Below are 17,197 nucleotides of genomic sequence, written 5' to 3' on the forward strand. Positions count from 1 at the left end.
TCGGCCAGCGCGTTCTTGAGGGACCACACCTCGGCCGCAGCTCCTATGAAACATCATAATAACATGATCAACACAAACAATTCATATCATTTTGGATCTGAACAGGCCATTCCATACCTTGCTTGTCCTCTCGAGTTTTTTTGACACAGCCGAGTTCTTCATCGGCTTGCTCCAGACTCTGCTTCAATTTGGAAACCTCGACAGAATGGGAGGTCGCATCCAGCATCGACGCCTGCTTATTCATATAGACATACATGATTAGGCTCCTGTGAAAATTATTTGATCCTCTGTCCGGCCTTTCTTTTCGAACACTGGACAGAGTCTCAGGGGCTACTGTCTATACTACGGCATTCTTTTTGCATAATTACGTCACATACCTCAAAGCCTGTTAGAAGGCTGGCGTAGGCTTTGGTCAGTCCGCTTTTAGCAGACTGAACCCTCTCGACCACCGTACCCATAAGGATACGGTGTTCCTCTACAATGGAAGCACCTCGAAGCGCTTCTAGTAGAGTATCCGGTGCCTCTGGATGGACAGAGATCACCGGTGGAATAAGTACACCTCCTTCTTTTGAAGGAGGCTGCTTACCTGATTTTGGGGCCGTATGGGCCTCCAGAATAGTATTCGGCTGGGGGCTGAATTGGGTATGGCCCCCATCGCCAGTTTCCATAGGGGTCTGCTCCCCCATGAGTCCGGCCGCCGAGGTATCACCCTCTGGCGCTGCCTTGACAACCTCCTGTACCTCTCCCTAGCCTGGGAGGGTCCTTCGGGACAACACCTCGGCGTCGTCCATAGCCTTGGGGGAGGAGGCCAGCGGAGGCGACCCGTTGTCCATCACATTTCGATCCAGCCAATTCCTCGAAGATGAGGATCCCTGGAGGTGGACGTGGGCCGGACTGCAGTGCATGATTCAACATGTTAAAACCACGAAGCGAAAAGGAGCTGGATATATATGTGCATAAGTGCCTTTGAGTACTTACGATCCGGCCGGGGGCTTCTCCCTGGGACGCCACTCGAAGCTGCTATCGGAGTCCGATTCGGGATTGTTCGCAAGGGAGACCCTCCCTTTCTTGGACGCCTCCACCTCTGCCTCCAGATCCGTGGAGGCCACTCTTTTCCTCCTTCCCCCCTCGGGGGGAGAATTGCTTTCCTCCTCCTCATCGTCGTTCTCAGCGGGGGAGGAATGGGTTTTGGCGTCTTCGGACGTTGCGTCTGAGGTGCCTTTACGGCGGAGGCCACTTCTTGCCTCCTGGCCCTTCTTCTTGGCCTTCTTCTCCGGCGCCTGGTATGGCGCCGGGACCAGCATCTTCGTCAGAAGCGGGATAGCTGGGTTTTCAGGCAGTGGAGCCAGACACTGAATCCGCTCCGCCTTCTTTATCCAGCCCTGGAAGGACAAATGCAGAAGCTTAGACATCTTCCTTGAATGCACAGGTAGAAATACACCTTGAAGTATGAAGAACTTACCGGACTGGCTGGTTGAGTCAAGTTATATCCGCAGTCCTCGGTCGTCTTCGGCCACGTCTGATTGGCCTTGAAAAGCACCTTCCATATACCTTCGTGCGTGGAGCCGAAGAACCGTTGCAAGGTCTGGTGCTTGGCCGGATCGAACTCCCACAAATGGCATGTCCGGCTTTGGCAAGGAAGGATCCGGCGAAAAAGCATCACCTGGATCACATTGACGAGCTTGATGTTCTTGTCCACCATGCTCTTGATGCGCGTTTGCAGCACCGACACTTCATCTGACGACGCCCAGTCCAGGCCCTTTTTTAGCTAGGAGGTAAGCCGCATTGGGGGCCCGAACTTGAATTCGGGAGCCGCGGCCCAGGTGGTGTCGCGGGGCTCTGTGATGTAGAACCACTGCTGTTGCCACCCTTTGACAGTCTCCACAAAGGTGCCTGAGGGCCATGTGACGTTGGACAGTTTGCTCACCATGGCGCCTTCGCACTCTGCATGTTGACCATCCACCACTTTCGGCTTCATGTTGAAGACCTTTAGCCATAATCCAAAGTGGGGTGGGATGCGGAGGAAGGCCTCGCACACGACAATGAATGCCGAGATGTTGAGGAAGGAATTTGGGGCTAGATCATGGAAATATAGCCCGTAGTAGAACATGAGTCCACGGACGATGGAGTGGAAATCCTAACCCGTAGATGAAGTGGGGGATGAATACTACCCTCTCGTTGGGCTCCGGGGTGGGGACCATTTGCCCCTTGGCTGGAAGCCAGTGGGCGATCTCCTGGGCCAAGTACCCCGCTTCTCGGAGCTCTGTGATGTTCTCCTCTGTGACGGAGGAGGCCATCCACTTGCCCTGTGCTCCAGATCCGGACATGGTCGAAGTTCTTTTTGGGGGGGCGGGAAGGATGGGAGCTTGGGCACTGGAGCTTGAGAACAGATGGGCAGAGAGGAAGAAGGCGTGGGTGAAAGAAGGTATCCTTATCCTCTTATAAAGGCAGCGAATATCAAACGTCTCCCCGCTCGCCTTAAAACTCGCCTATTCCCCAAGGGTTGTGCAGACGGCGCGGTTGTATTACCCACACCCGTATTGATGAGAATCCCGCGATAAGGGGACACGATCACTGCTTCGACAAGACGTGCCAATGAAAACTGCATCTCGAAACGTGGAGCGGGAGGCTGAAAAATGGTTCGAAATAATGACCGGGCAGGGACGTAACGTCTCACTACAAGAGTTTTTAGTGGATGGGACTTGTGAAATTATACTCTTTGCGGCTGTGTGTGGTGCCTGTTTTGTAGAGCCGGACACGTTTTCTGTGTTTGAGGACTCCATTGAAGTATTCAGAGGAAGAACCCACCTTGCAATGTCGAAGACAATCTGCGCGACGGATATATCGTCATTGAAGCCTGGTTCAGGGGCTACTGAGGGAGTCCTGGATTAAGGGGTCCTCGGGCGTCCGGGCTATGTGACGTGGGCCGGACTAATGGGCCATGAAGATATAAGACAGAAGACTTCCTCCCGTGTTCGGATAGGACTCCCCTTTGCGTGGATGGCAAGCTTGGCGTTCGGATGTGAAGATTCCTTTCTCTGTAAACCGACTCTGTATAACCCTAGGTCCCTCCGGTGTCTATATAAACCGGAGGATTTAGTCCGTAGAGGCAATCATAATCATCATACAGGCTAGACAGCTAGGGTTTAGCCATTACAATCTCGAGGTAGATCCACTCTTGTAACCTCATATTCATCCAAGATAATCAAGCAGGAAGTAGGGTATTACCTCCGTCAAGAGGGCCCGAACCTGGGTAAACATCGTGTCCCTATCTCCTGTTACCTTCGATCCTTAGACGCACAGTTCGGGACCCCCTACCCGAGATCTGCCAGTTTTGACACCGACAGGCACCTCCCAATTCGGCCTCCCTCCTTTCCTATTCCTATTCGGAGTAGGAAGGGAAGAGGGGGAAGGGGGAATCCTATTCCCTTTTTCCTTTCCTCCTTCCCCTTTCCTTCTCCAATTTGGCCAGCCCATATGGGGGGGCGCACCAGCCCCTTTGTGGCTAGTGTGTTTCCCCTCTTGGCCCATAAGGCCCATATCTTTTGCCGGGGGTGCCCGAAACCCCTTCCGGTGACCCGATAAGTACCCGGTACCCCCGGAACACTTCCGGTGTCCAAATACTATCGTCCTATATATGAATCTTTACCTCTCGACCATTTTGAGACTCTTCATCATGTTCGTGATCTCATCCGGGACTCCGAACAACATTCGGTCACAAAATCACATAACTCATATAATACAAAATCGTTATCAAACGTTAAGCGTGCGGACCCTACGGGTTCGAGAACTATGTAGACATGACGGAGACACCTCTCCGGTCAATAACCAACAGCGGAACCTGGATGCTCATATTGGTTCCCACATATTCTAAGAAGATCTTTATCGGTCGTACCGTAATGACAACATACATTATTCCCTTTGTCATCGGTATGTTACTTGCCCGAGATTCGATCGTCGGTATCTTCATACCTAGTTCAATCTTGTTACCGCGGCAAGTCTCTTTACTCGCTCCGTAATGCATCCTCCCATAACTAACTCATTAGTCACATTGCTTGCAAAGCTTATTATGGTGTGCATTATCGAGAGGGCCCAGAGATACCTCTCCGATACTCGGAGTGACAAATCCTAATCTCGATCTATGGCAACCCAACAAACACCTTCGGAGATACCTGTAGAGCATCTTTATAATCACCCAGTTACGGTGTGACGTTTGATAGCACACAAGGTATTCCTCCGGTATCCGGGAGTTGCATAATCTCATAGTCAAAGGAATATGTATAAGTCATGAAGAAAGCAATAGCAATAAAACTTAATGATCATTATGCTAAGCTAATGGGTGGGTCTTTTCCATCACAGCATTCTCCTAATGATGTGATCCCGTTCATCAAATGACAACACATGTCTATGGTTAGGAAACTTAACCATCTTTGATTAATGAGCTAGTCTAGTAGAGGCTTACTAGGGACACGGTGTTTTGTCTACGTATCCACACATGTATCAAGTTTCCGGTTAATACAATTCTAGCATGAATAATAAACATTCATCATGATACAAGGAAATATAAAATAACAACTTTATTATTGCCTCTAGGGCATATTTCTTTCACATATGTCATATGAACCGCTCTCCATATGGATATGAAGGTCGTGGTGGCTGTGCGCAAACATAGATTCGCCAAAAAGCAGCCTTCATATTGTCTTATATGTGGGTCTCACATGTCATTTACTACAACCGATCTTTCCCCAAAATCCAAAATTCAATTGACATTTGACTCGCAGTTTACTTTGATTTCATTCTTAATATTTTTGGACAAAAAATGCTCGTAGTTCGACATAATTAGTTTACTTATAAACTAAAGTAGATAATAGTTTCGGCCACGTCCTTCGCCACGGGCACGTCCATCGCCTCCACAGGCGTAGAATGCGGCAATGCGGTCCTCGATGGCCTGAAAATGCGCCTTGGCGAGGTTGTCCCTGGTCGGCCATTCATCTGCGTCGGCGAGGGCGGGGGTAGGCATGGGGCTCAAATCTACTGCTCCATTTGCGTGTACATCTGCGCACCCATCTCGAAGTCCACGTTCATCTAGTCCTATAAGGGGTCCACAGGACCCGTCGACTTCTTCACCTCCATCTCATCCCCAAAATTGAAGATGAGGGGGAACTTTTGCCATTGCGCCAATGGAGTCGAAGTGGTGGATTGGAGGCGGGTAGAGGGGATTGTGCAATGGCGTTGGACAGGGCAACATATAAGAGAGAGTGGAGGGCGTCGGCCTTTTATAGGGTGACTCGGGCCCCATAAAGAGGGCAGCTGGGGAGGCGGCAGGAGGCTGACGATGAGTGTGAAGGGGCCTGGCGGGCCGCCACGGGAATCTGATGGAGCGTTCATGTCATTAATGGTCGGGTGCCCGTCGTCGGTGATGCGTTGGAGGTCGGGTTGCTTCAAATCTCGCACGTGGCACATAAGAAGAAGAAGAAACTTCCCTCGTGCAACGGTGGAGCTTCATGGGGGGCGGTCGCCCCCACCCCCCACCCAATAACAAAAATGATTTTTTAAACTACCCATATGTATTACAGCCCACAGGGCCCATATATCATCTACGTGCTTTCACCTCTTGATGTCTGCCACGGAATTCCCTATATGACGCACTTTGCGTCAAATTGCTAGTCGATCACAGAGGAGAGCTGAGTGGGCCGGCCTACAGAACGCTAGCACATCCTTCCTTTTTAGGGCCGTTCTGGAAGATTTTCTCCCGTTTTTTAACTGAGTTATTCTAGTTATGTTTCTTTACTGCTTGTTCCGGGTTTTTTATTGTTTCTTTTTACATTTTTTATCTTCCTCTTTGTTTATTCTGCTTATTTTCTCATGTTCTTTTTTTTGTTTTTTAAGAATATTTCACAGTTTTTAAACATGTTCGTGATTTCATAAAAAATTCATGTTTTCCAAAAAAAAATCTCATTTTCAAATTTTGTTCTAAGTTTGAAAAAATATTCTCGTTCAAAAAATTGTTCACGTATTCAAAAAAATATTGGTGTTCCAATTTTTTTCAGAGTTTTAAAAATATTCCCTTTATCAAAAATTTGTTCACATATTCAAAAAATGTTCGTGACTGTCAAAAATTGTTCAGTTTATCATAAATTTGTTCACATATTCAGAAAATGTTTGAGTTTTTTATTTTTCTTCTCAAATTTGAAAAGTTTTCGCTTGTTTTAAAGAACTACTTTTTTCGAAGTAATCTTCCCATTTGGAATTTGACAAAATGTTGGGATCTGACATTTACATTTAGATTGGCGCACTATATAAAACAAAGAAAGCTCGTTAATCCAGTTGGCTAGCCGCACCTATAATCTATAGGAGGTCGCTTGTTCGATCCCTCCCACAGGACTAATTCTTGGGGTTTCTTTTTTGAGAAATCTCGCCCACTTATTGATTCATCTCAATGTTTATAGGTACAAGGTTTTGGTCATGGGTTGATCCCAACCAAATATGTCGAAAAGGCCTAAGATTACAACCAAACTTGGCGAGAGTATGAGCTTCAAAATTAAACAAACTACGCTCATAATTAAAACTACAGAAATCAAAAGTATTCCTAGTGATAATAATCTCCTTTATGATGGCGCCCTGCTCTCCACCAGATCCATCCCGGATATCCTTGATCACCCTATCGCATTCTGAAGCAATGTGTATCCTCTGTAAGTTAAGGTCTGCTGCTAGTGCCAGTGCCTCTCGAGCCGCATAAACCTCCAGAGTGGACGGATTAGTGGAGTTTGCAAACACCAAAACAAAGGAGCCCATATACAAACCATCTTGATCCCTGCATACTGCTGCTACCACTCCTTTCTGTCCAAGCGAGTTCACAACCCCAACGACATTCAGTTTAACAAGGCCCTCTAGCAGGGGAACCCAGCTACGAACCGAAGGTGCTCGTGTTGCTGGTCCCGGTGCGGCAATAGATCGTACTGGGCCTGGCTTCAGTAGCGATTTTAGGTCCAGCAAATAGTTGGTGATAAAAGAGTGCGTTTGCTTTGGGCTTTGGAAGATCCCTTCATAAACAGCCTTCCTCCTGACATACCAAATGGACCATAGTGTAACTACCATCTCCGCAAATTGGTCATGGCTCGGGATTTGCTGCATGTCACATACGAAGCTCTTCGCATTAGATTATCTATTCTCCGCTATGAGATCAACCAGGTCCGAGTCTGAGAGCGCCCAGATGCACCTTGCCATGGTGCAACTTATTAGGGCATGTCTCCATGAATCCTCTCCACCACACAACGGACATGCATCAACAGTGGACATCTTTCTGTGATGGAGGACATCAAATGTTGGCAGCGAGTGGCGCGCTAGTCTCCACAAAAAGATTTTGACCTTTGACGGTACCAAAAAATTCCATAACGACACCCAGTCCTTCTCATGTTTTGTACTATCAGAAGTTCCTCCTCTTCCTTCCAGCAGGTCCTCCCGGTGTGATTTGGTGTTGGTCATAAGTTTATAGGCAGAACTTACTGAAAACCGTCCTTTGTTGTGTGGGTACCAGGCCCAAAAATCGTCAATGTTCCTCGTACACACCAGGATATTCAAAATAGTTTCAGCATCGAATGGAAGAAAAACAGACCGGATCAACTCCTCATTCCACTGAGCCGTCGCTGGCACCAATAATTCATATACCATAATTGGAGGGTTAGGAATCAGAGATAATAATGGTCTAAGTGAACTCTTAGGTAACCAATTATCTGTCCATATCTCTGTATTTTGCCCATTCCCTATTCTCCTTATGATACCTTGCTTCATGATCTCTCTCCCATCTAGTATTGCATGCCAAATCTGGGACGGGTGCGCTCCCAAATCTGCTGTCAAGATATTCCCATCCGGATAATAAGCTGCTTTCAAGATTCTAGCACTCAAAGATTCCGACTCTTGTAAAAGTCTCCATGCTTGCCGTGATAGAAGCGCAAGGTTAAAAAGCTCCATATCACGAAAGCCGAGTCCCCCCAGGTACTTTGGCCTCGTCATAACTTCCCACGACACCCACGTCGGCTTCCTTTGTCCTTGTTTACAACCCCACCAGAACTTGCGGATGACGGAGTTAATATTTTGCACAACCCTCTACGCAAATTGAAGCACGACATAGAGTAGACTGGGATAGCTTGGGCAACTGTTTTAATCAGTACATCCTTACCTCCTGCAGATAGAAGTTTACTCATCCATCCTCTTACCTTCTCCCATACTCGATCACTGATATATTTGAAAGTGCCCATCTTCGATTGTCCCACATCGGTCGGCATACCCAAATATCTATCACTCAAAAGATTCATTTGGAACCTAAAGATGCCCTTTGACTGCATCTCGTACTATTTGTGGGCAACCCTTACTAAAAAAGACACTGGACTTATCTCTATTGATTCTCTGTCCTGAAGCTGCAAAGTAGGTCTCAAGTAGGTTTGATACCTCCTCTACTCCATTAACACTTGCCCTGAAAAACAGCAGGCTGTCATCTGCGAATAAAAGGTGGTTCACCGGCGGGGCCGATGGTGCCACTGTTGGGGAACGTAGTAATTTCAAAAAAATTCCTACGCACACGCAAGATCATGGTGATGCATAGCAACGAGAGGGGAGAGTGTGTCCACGTACCCTCGTAGACCGAAAGCGGAAGCGTTAGCACAACGCGGTTGATGTAGTCGTACGTCTTCACGATCCGACCGATCAATGACCGAACGTACGGCACCTCCGAGTTCAGCACACGTTCAGCTCGATGACGTCCCTTGAACTCCGATCCAGCCGAGCTTTGATGCAGAGTTCCGTCAGCACGACGGCATGGTGACAATGATGATGTTCTACCGACGCAGGGCTTCGCCTAAGCACCGCTACGATATTATCGAGGTGGATTATGGTGGAGGGGGGCACCGCACACGGCTAAGAGATCAAGAGATCAATTGTTGTGTCTAGAGGTGCCCCCCTGCCCCCGTATATAAAGGATGGAGGAGGGGAGGCCGGCCAGCCCCTAGGGCGCGCCAGAAGTGTGGAGTCCTACTAGGACTCCCTAGTCCTAGTAGGATTCCTCCTCCCACATGGAAAAGGAAAAAGGGAAGGGAAAAGGAGAAGGAAGGAAGGGGGCGCCCCCCCCCCCTCCCTAGTCCAATTCGGACCAGACCATGGGGAGGGGTGCGGCCACCTTTTGAGGCCTTTCTCTCCTTTCCCGAATGGCCCATTAAGGCCCAATACGAATTCCCGTAACTCTCCGGTACTCCAAAAATACCTGAATCACTCGGAACCTTTCCGATGTCCAAATATAGTCGTCCAATATATCGATCTTTACGTCTCGACCATTTCGAGACTCCTCGTCATGTCCCCGATCTCATCCGGGACTCCGAACTACATTCGGTACATCAAATCACATAACTCATAATACAAATCGTCACCGAACGTTAAGCGTGCGGACCCTACGGGTTCGAGAACTATGTAGACATGACCGAGACACATCTCCGGTCAATAACCAATAGCGGAACCTGGATGCTCATATTGGCTCCTACATATTCTACGAAGATCTTTATCGGTCAAACCGCATAACAACATACGTTGTTCCCTTTATCATCGGTATGTTACTTGCCCGAGATTTGATCGTCGGTATCTCAATACCTAGTTCAATCTCGTTACCGGCAAGTCTCTTTACTCGTTCCGTAATGCATCATCCCGCAACTAACTCATTAGTCACATTGCTTGCAAGGCTTATAGTGATGTGCATTACCGAGAGGGCCCAGAGATACCTCTCCGACAATCGGAGTGACAAATCCTAATCTCGAAATACGCCAACTCAACAAGTACCTTCGGAGACACCTGTAGAGCACCTTTATAATCACCCAGTTACGTTGTGACGTTTGGTAGCACACAAAGTGTTCCTCCGGTAAACGGGAGTTGCATAATCTCATAGTCATAGGAACATGTATAAGTCATGAAGAAAGCAATAGCAACATACTAAACGATCAAGTGCTAAGCTAACGGAATGGGTCAATTCAATCACATCATTCTCCTAATGATGTGATCCCGTTAATCAGATGACAACTCATGTCTATGGCTAGGAAACTTAACCATCTTTGATCAACGAGCTAGTCAAGTAGAGGCATACTAGTGACACTATGTTTGTCTATGTATTCACACATGTATCAAGTTTCCGGTTAATACAATTCTAGCATGAATAATAAAATTTATCATGAAATAAGGAAATAAATAATAACTTTATTATTGCCTCTAGGGCATATTTCCTTCAGTCTCCCACTTGCACTAGAGTCAATAATCTAGTTCACATCGCCATGTGATTTGACACCAATAGTTCACATCACCATGTGATTAACACCCATAGTTCACATCGTCATGTGACCAACACCCAAAGGGTTTACTAGAGTCAATAATCTAGTTCACATCACTATGTGATTAACACCCAAAGATTACTAAGGTGTGATCACGTTTTGCTTATGAGAGAAGTTTAGTCAACGGGTCTGCCACATTCATAGCCGTATGTATTTTGCAAATATTCTATGTCTACAATACTCTGCACGGAGCGACTCTAGCTAATTGCTCCCACTTTCAATATGTATCCAGATCGAGACTCAGATTCATCCAGATTGGTGTCAAAGCTTGCATCGACGTAACTTTTTACGACGAACTCTTTATCACCTCCATAATCGAGAAATATTTCCTTAGTCTTCTAAGGATAATTTTGACCAATGTCCAGTGATCTACTCCTAGATCTCTATTGTACTCCCTTTACGAAAATAGTGTAGGGTATACAATAGATCTGGTATACAGCATGGCATACTTTATAAAACCTATGGCTGAGGCATAGGGAATGACTTTCATTCTCTTTCTATCTTCTGCCGTGGTCGGGTTTTGAGTCTTACTCAATTTCACACCTTGTATTACAGGCAAGAACTCGTTCTTTGACTGTTCCATTTTGAACTACTTCAAAATCTTGTCAAGGTATGTAATCATTGAAAAAACTTATCAAGCGTTTTGATCTATCTCTATAGATCTTGATACTCAATATGTAAGCAGCTTCACCGAGGTCTTTATTTGAAAAACTCCTTTCAAATACTCCTTTATGCTTTCCAGAAAATTCTACATTATTTCCGATTAACAATATGTCATTCACATATACTTATCAGAAATGTTGTAGTGCTCCCACTCACTTTCTTGTAAATACAGGCTTTACTGCAAGTCTGTATAAAACTATATGCTTTGATCAACTCATCAAAGCGTATATTCCAACTCCGAGATGCTTGCACCAGTCCATAGATGGATCGCTGGAGCTTGCACATTTTGTTAGCACATTTAGGATCGACCAAACCTTCTGGTTGCATCATATACAACTCTTCTTTAAGAAATCCATTAAGGAATGTAGTTTTGACATCCATTTGCCAGATTTCATAAAATGTGGCAATTTGCTAACATGATTCGGACAGACTTAAGCATAGCTACGAGTGAGAAAATCTCATCGTAGTCAACACCTTGAACTTTGTCAAAACCATTTTCGACAAGTCTAGCTTTGTAGATAGTAACACTATTATCAGCGTCCGTCTTCCTCTTGAAGATCCATTTATTTTCTATGGCTTGCCGATCATCGTGCAAGTCAACCAAAGTCCACACTTTGTTCTCATACATGGATCCTATCTCAGATTTCATGGCCTCAAACCATTTTGCGGAATCCGGGCTCATCATCGCTTCCTCATAGTTCACAGGTTTTGTCATGGTCTAGTAACATGACTTCCAGAACAGGACTACCGTACCACTCTGGTACGGATCTTACTCTGGTTGACCTACGAGGTTCGGTAGAAACTTGATCTGAAGTTTCATGATCATCATCATTAACTTCCTCACTAATTCGTGTAGGCATCACTGGAACTGATTTCAGTGATGAGCCACTTTTCAATTCGAGAGAAGGTACAATTACCTCATCAAGTTCTACTTTCCTCCCACTCACTTCTTTCGAGAGAAACTCCTTCTCTAGAAAGGATCCATTCTTAGCAACGAATGTCTTGCCTTTGGATCTGTGATAGAAGGTGTACCCAACTGTCTCCTTTGGGTATCCTATGAAGACACATTTCTCCGATTTAGGTTTGAGCTTATCAGGATGAAACTTTTTCACATAAGCATCACAACCCCAAACTTTAAGTAACGACAACTTTGGTTTCTTGCCAAACCACAGTTCATATGTTGTCGTCTCAACGGATTTAGACGGTGCCCTATTTAACGTGAATGCAACTGTCTCTAATGCATAACCCCAAAACGATAGTGGTAAATCGGTAAGAGACATCATAGATTGCACCATATCTAATAAAGTACGGTTACGACGTTCGGACACACCACTACACTGTGGTGTTCCAGGTGGCGTGAGTAGTGAAACTATTTCACATTGTTTTAACTGAAGGCCAAACTTGTAACTCAAATATTCTCCTCCACGATCAGATCGTAGAAACTTTATTTTCTTGGTACGATAATTTTCCACTTCACTCTAAAATTCTTTGAACTTTTCAAATGTTTCAGACTTATGTTTCATTAAGTAGATATACCCATATCTGCTTAAATCGTCTGTGAAGGTGAGAAAATAACGATACCCGCCGCGAGCCTCAATATTCATTGGACCACATACATCTGTATGTATGATTTCCAGTAAATCTGTTGCTCGCTCCATAGTTCCGGAGAACGGTGTTTTAGTCATCTTGCCCATGAGGCACGGTTCGCAAGTACCAAGTGATTCATAATCAAGTGGTTCCAAAAGTCCATCAGTATGGAGTTTCTTCGTGCGCTTTACACCAATATGACCTAAACGGTAGTGCCACAAATAAGGTGCACTATCATTATTAACTTTGCATCTTTTGGCTTCAATATTTTGAATATGTGTATCACTACGATCGAGATCCAACAAACCATTTTCATTGGGTGTATGACCATAGAAGGTTTTATTCATGTAAACAGAACAACAATTATTCTCTAACTTAAATGAATAACCGTATTGCAATAAACATGATCAAATCATATTCATGCTCAACGCAAACACCAAATAACACTTATTTAGGTTCAACACTAATCCCGAAAGTATAGGGAGTGTGCGATGATGATCATATCAATCTTGGAACCACTTCCAACACACATCGTCACTTCACCTTTAACTAGTCTCTGTTCATTCTGCAACTCCCGTTTTGAGTTACTACTTTTAGCAACTGAACCAGTATCAAATACCGAGGGGTTGCTATAAACACTAGTAAAGTACACATCAATAACATGTATATCAAATATACTTATGTTCACTTTGCCATCCTTCTTATCCGCCAATTACTTGGGGTAGTTCTGCTTCTAATGACTAGTCCCTTTGCAGTAGACATACTTAGTCTCAGGCTTAGGTCCAGACTTGGCTTCTTCACTCGAGCAGCAACTTGCTTGCCGTTCTTCTTGAAGTTCCCCTTCTTCCCTTTGCCCCTTTTCTTGAAACTAGTGGTCTTGTTAATCATCAACACTTGATGCTCTTTCTTGATTTCTAACTTCATCGATTTCATCATCATGAAAAGCTCGGGAATCGTTTTCGTCATCCCTTGCATACTATAGTTCATCACGAAGTTCTACTAACTTGGTGATAGTGACTAGAGAATTTGGACAATCACTATTTTATCTGGAAGATTAACTCCCACTTGATTCAAGCGATTGTAGTACCCAGACAATCTAAGCACATGCTCACTGCTTGAGCTACTCTCCTCCATCTTTTAGCTATAGAACTTGTTGGAGACTTCATATCTCCCATTTCGGGTATTTTCTTGAAATATTAACTTCAACTCCTGGAACATCTCATATGGTCCATGACGTTCAAAACGTCTTTGAAGTCCCGATTTTAAGCCGTTAAGCATGGTGCACTAAACTATCAAGTAGTCATCATATTGAGCTAGCCAAACGTTCATAATGTCTGCATCTGCTCCTACAATAGGTCTGTCACCTAGCGGTGTATCAAGGACATAATTCTTCTGTGCAGCAATGAGGATAATCCTCAGATCACGGATCCAATCCACATCATTGCTACTAACATTTTTCAACATAGTTTTTCTCTAGGAACACAATAAACGGGGAGCAACATCGCGAGCTATTGATCTACAACATAGATATGCTAATACTACCAGGACTAAGTTCATGATAAATTAAAGTTCAATTAATCATATTACTTAAGAACTCCCACTTAGATAGACATCCCTCTAATCATCTAAGTGATCACGTGATCCAAATCAACTAAACCATGTCCGATCATCACGTGAGATGGAGTAGTTTTCAATGGTGAACATCACTATGTTGATCATATCTTCTATATGATTCACGCTCGACCTTTCGGTCACAGTGTTCCGAGGCCATATCTGCATATGCTAGGCTCGTCAAGTTTAACCTGAGTATTCTGCGTGTGCAACTGTTTTGCACCCGTTGTATTTGAACGTAGAGCCTATCACACCCGATCATCACGTGGTGTCTCAGCACGAAGAACTTTCGCAACGGTGCATACTCAGGGAGAACACTTATACCTTGATAATTTAGTGAGAGATCATCTTATAATGCTACCGTCAATCAAAGCAAGATAAGATGCATAAAAGATAAACATCAGATGCAATCAATATAAGTGATATGATATGGCCATCATCATCTTGTGCTTGTGATCTCCATCTCCGAAGCACCGTCATGATCACCATCGTCACCGGCGCGACACCTTGATCTCCATCGTAGCATCGTTGTCGTCTCGCCAACTTATGCTTCTACGACTATCGCTACCGCTTAGTGATAAAGTAAAGCATTACAGGGTGTTTGCATTGCATACAATAAAGCGACAACCATATGACTCCTGCCAGTTGCCGATAACTCGGTTACAAAACATGATCATCTCATACAATAAAATATAGCATCATGCCTTGACCATATCACATCACAACATGCCCTGCAAAAACAAGTTACACGTCCTCTACTTTGTTGTTGCAAGTTTTACGTGGCTGCTACGGGCTGAGCAAGAACCGTTCTTACCTACGCATCAAAACCACAACGATAATTTGTCAAGTTAGTGTTGTTTTAACCTTCTCAAGGACCGGGCGTAGCCACACTCGGTTCAACTAAAGTTGGAGAAACTGACACCCGCCAGCCACCTGTGTGCAAAGCACGTCGGTAGAACCAGTCTCGCGTAAGCGTACGCGTAATGTCGGTCCGGGCCGCTTCATCCAACAATACCGCTGAACCAAAGTATGACATGCTGGTAAGCAGTATGACTTGTATCGCCCACAACTCACTTGTGTTCTACTCGTGCATATAACATCTACGCATAAACCTGGCTCGGATGCCACTATTGGGGAACGTAGTAATTTTAAAAAAATTCCTACGCACACGCAAGATCATGGTGATGCATAGCAACGCGAGGGGAGAGTGTGTCCACATACCCTCGTAGACCGAAAGCAGAAGCGTTAGCACAACGCGGTTGATGTAGTCGTACGTCTTCACAATCCGACCGATCAAGTACCGAACGTACGGCACCTCCGAGTTCAGCACACGTTCAGCTCGATGACGTCCCTCGAACTCCGATCCAGCCGAGCTTTGAGGGAGAGTTCTGTCAGCACGACGGCGTGGTGACGATGATGATGTTCTACCGACGCAGGGCTTCGCCTAAGCACCGCTACGATATTATCGAGGTGGATTATGGTGGAGGGGGGCACCGCACACGGCTAAGAGATCAAGAGATCAATTGTTGTGTCTAGAGGTGCCCCCCTGCCCCCGTATATAAAGGATGGAGGAGGGGAGGCCGGCCAGCCCCTAGGGCGCGCCAGAAGTGTGGAGTCCTACTAGGACTCCCTAGTCCTAGTAGGATTCCTCCTCCCACATGGAATAGGAAAAAGGGAAGGGAAAAGGAGAAGGGAGGAAGGGGGCGCACCCCTCCCTAGTCCAATTTGGACCAGACCATGGGGAGGGGTGCGGCCACCTTTTGAGGCCTTTCTCTCCTTTCTCGTATGGCCCATTAAGGCCCAATACGAATTCCGGTAACTCTGCGGTACTCCGAAAAATACCCGAATTACTCGGAACCTTTCCGATGTCCGAATATAGTCGTCCAATATATCGATCTTTACGTCTTGACCATTTCGAGACTCCTCGTCATGTCCCCGATCTCATCCGGGACTCCGAACTACCTTAGGTACATCAAATCACATAACTCATAATACAAATCGTCACCGAACGTTAAGCGTGCGGACCCTACGGGTTCGAGAACTATGTAGACATGACCGAGACACATCTCTGGTCAATAACCAATAGCGGAACCTGGATGCTCATATTGGCTCCTACATATTCTACGAAGATCTTTATCGGTCAAACCGCATAACAACATACGTTGTTCCCTTTATCATCGGTATGTTACTTGCCCGAGATTTGATCGTCGGTATCTCAATACCTAGTTCAATCTCGTTACCGGCAAGTCTCTTTACTCGTTCCGTAATGCATCATCCCGCAACTAACTCATTAGTCACATTGCTTGCAAGGCTTATAGTGATGTGCATTACCGAGAGGGCCCAGAGATACCTCTCCGACAATCGGAGTGACAAATCCTAATCTCGAAATACGCCAACTCAACAAGTACCTTCGGAGACACCTGTAGAGCACCTTTATAATCACCCAGTTACGTTGTGACGTTTGGTAGCACACAAAGTGTTCCTCCGGTAAACGGGAGTTGCATAATCTCATAGTCATAGGAACATGTATAAGTCATGAAGAAAGCAATAGCAGAATACTAAACGATCAAGTGCTAAGCTAACGGAAGGGGTCAAGTCAATCACATCATTCTCCTAATGATGTGATCCCGTTAATCAAATGACAACTCATGTCTATGGCTAGGAAACTTAACCATCTTTGATCAACGAGCTAGTTAAGTAGAGGCATACTAGTGACACTATGTTTGTCTATGTATTCACACATGTATCAAGTTTCCGGTTAATACAATTCTAGCATGAATAATAAACATTTATCATGAAATAAGGAAATAAATAATAACTTTATTATTGCCTCTAGGGCATATTTCCTTCAGCCACCTTAATACCACTGAGTTGAGATGACTGATGTTGGGATTTTAATATGAACGAAAGGCCCTCTGCTGCTAACAAGAAAAGGTATGGAGAGATTGGATCTCCCTGCCGAATTCCCCTGG

This window comes from Triticum aestivum, chromosome 3D (assembly GCF_018294505.1).
Source record: "Triticum aestivum cultivar Chinese Spring chromosome 3D, IWGSC CS RefSeq v2.1, whole genome shotgun sequence".
In the NCBI taxonomy this organism is placed as follows: Eukaryota; Viridiplantae; Streptophyta; class Magnoliopsida; order Poales; family Poaceae; genus Triticum; species Triticum aestivum.